Consider the following 2,616-nt stretch of genomic DNA (forward strand, 5'->3'; position numbering starts at 1 on the left):
GACTGTAGGCATTGGAGGGGGTTTAGCTGGTAGTGGAGGGATGTCTTTTTCATTGTAATGGCTATATACATATTTTTATGCATGTCCTTGTGTTCCAAATATATACCTAGTATCAAACACTTAATATCACAACATTCTTGCCGACAAGAAGGAGGACAGAGTAAGCTACATTGTTACCCACCAGACACAGACTGCATGGACCGCAGGCATGCCCCGGAGCTACTAAAAGTGGGAACTGGTGGAGACATTAGGTAAATGTTGGAGATGGGGGAAAAGAACTTGTTTGCTGTTACATCTAGACAGGAGAGCAGTTGCTTTGAAAAACTGTGAAGGGAGCAAGATAAATATCTCATGCCCAGACAACCACAGGTTAGAGCTGCCCAGATGTAAGAGGAAACAAGACTCCATAGGCGTGTGTGGTAGTAATAGCAGGCTTCTGTATATTCTGTAATATAAAGAATAGGAAAAAAAAAACTTTACCACAGGTCTAATAGGAGAAGCACTTTTATTTAATCATAACTTGTATCATTTTGGTCTCGGGTCAAAATGGCTGGCAGACCTGCTGTTGCAGCATCAAGCAAGTGGCTGGAGGGTATTCGAAAATGGTATTACAATGCTGCGGGGTTGAATAAACTGGGCTTCATGCGAGATGGTACAATATATGAGAATGATGATATAAAAGAAGCCATGAGAAGGCTTCCTGAGAAAGTTTATAACCAGAAGGTGTTTCGCATTAAGAGAGCACTGGACCTGTCCATGAGGCAGTAGATCTTGCCTAAAGAGCAGTGGACAAAATATGAGGAGGATAAATTCTACCTTGAACCATATCTGAAAGAGGTTATTCGGGAAAGAAAAGAGAGAGAAGAATGGTCAGAGAAATAATCACGTAGTCTAAATCTGTGGATGCACCTGTCCTAAAGTATTTTTATGCAGTTGGTTAAACCTGAAACATACAATGTAGAACTATCTGGGCTGTAAATTTATTACTTCAAATAAATATCTATTATAATTAAAAAAAAATTGTATCATTTTCTGCCCAGTCTTTCCTTTTACCACTAGGAAGAAGAGAGTCTGCATTCACTAGAGTATGTTTATCATTCTAAAGAAAGAATAATATTTTTATCATTTTCTTCCCTAAAGCATGAGCTTCAGAAAAACTTTTAAAAGAGTAATATTATCTGTTATTATTTCCCGACACTGATTTTTCGCAATTTTAAAAATATTTCCTGTTTTTAGTGCTGTAATCCACTTATACCCTCCTCAGGGAAAAAGATGATCAAGGAGTAGTTCTTGGTAAATGCTCTGAATCTCTTCCAGCTTGTTTTGTAATCAAAAACATTCTGGAACCTATTAGTTGGTAGAAATGAAGCAGAGATGGTAGAAACAAGCTTTTTTAACAAGACCTTATTCCACACGTAGAACATGTTGAGATGCTACTGAGACAGGAAATCAAAATAGAACTGAATGTTAAGAGTTATTCAGAAGAACACTGCGTGTGTGTGTGTGTGTGTGTGTGTGTGTGTGTGTGGAAACAGAGCTATCCTTACTTTTAAAATGTGCATTTTCTTTTGGAACTAGAAAGCAGTATAGATTTCAAGTATTCTCATTTACCACTGAATAATTTTCCCCAAGGAGCAGGAAACAATGCAATAGAAGATTTGTTGATATAATTAATTATAATACTATTGAATTGATAAACTACAAATAAACCCATGTCTCTGTGGATACAAGTGTGATCTATTAACTACAAATATATCCTAATAGTACCCCCAACTCCAGATTCAAGTGGATGCAAAAATTAAAAGCAACAGCTACCTGTAATATTTGCAATCTAACTTCAGAATTCACTCAAGAAGTGGGCTAGTGTATAAATGAAAGTCGTAAAACAGGATAGGACCCATCATTGCCAGTGGGAGGCGTATATAGAAGGCATCAGAACACAAGGTTGAAAATGGTTTGTTCTAAAATGGGATCATCAGTGAAGGGGGGGTAGGAGGTGAGAAGATAGATCACTGGGCCGGAATGCAATCAAGAAGGCTTCATGGAAGAAGTGGCAGTTGATGTGGACCCTGAGAAGCAAGAAGTGCAGAGATGAGTAGGAATGGGAGAATGAAATTCTAGACAGAGCAACCAGAATAAGCAAAGTAACAAAGAGAGAAAAGCATGGGATGTACAGCCTTCAAGAAAATGAAATCAGTTTGGAAAAAGCCAGTGTATATGAAGGCAATCTCTCATAACACTTAAATATGCCAGAAACTGTTACATTTTATATATAGTATGTCATTGAATCCTCACCACACTCCTATGAGGTGGGTACCATTTTATCAAGATGTTGAAATGAGGACATTAGAACATTAGGGGGATTAAGAAATTTGTTTGAGGTTCGTTCTCCAGGTGCGAAGGGAAATAGCTGATGTTCAAACCCAGGAAGTACAAGTTGAGAGTCTGTATTCTTAGCTGAAGAATCATATTTTACCCCAAATTGAACTCAGCACCTTCTGCCCTAGTTGTGCTTCTCCTCCTGGAGAAGAGTGCATCTCATCTCAATGTTTTAAGCTGCATCCATCCAGCCAAGGGCTGATGTCAGAAATCAGGCACCATCTTCCTCCCGTCACC

The 2,616-nt window shown here is 38.5% G+C and overlaps 1 pseudogene; it reads left to right on the forward strand.

Annotated features, from left to right (window-relative positions):
* Window positions 1-546: 546 nt before the first annotated feature.
* LOC130854424 (cytochrome b-c1 complex subunit 7-like) lies at window positions 547-882 on the forward strand (annotated as a pseudogene).
* The last annotated feature ends 1,734 nt before the right edge of the window (window positions 883-2,616 follow it).

Source organism: Hippopotamus amphibius, chromosome 5 (genome assembly GCF_030028045.1).
Source record: "Hippopotamus amphibius kiboko isolate mHipAmp2 chromosome 5, mHipAmp2.hap2, whole genome shotgun sequence".
In the NCBI taxonomy this organism is placed as follows: Eukaryota; Metazoa; Chordata; class Mammalia; order Artiodactyla; family Hippopotamidae; genus Hippopotamus; species Hippopotamus amphibius.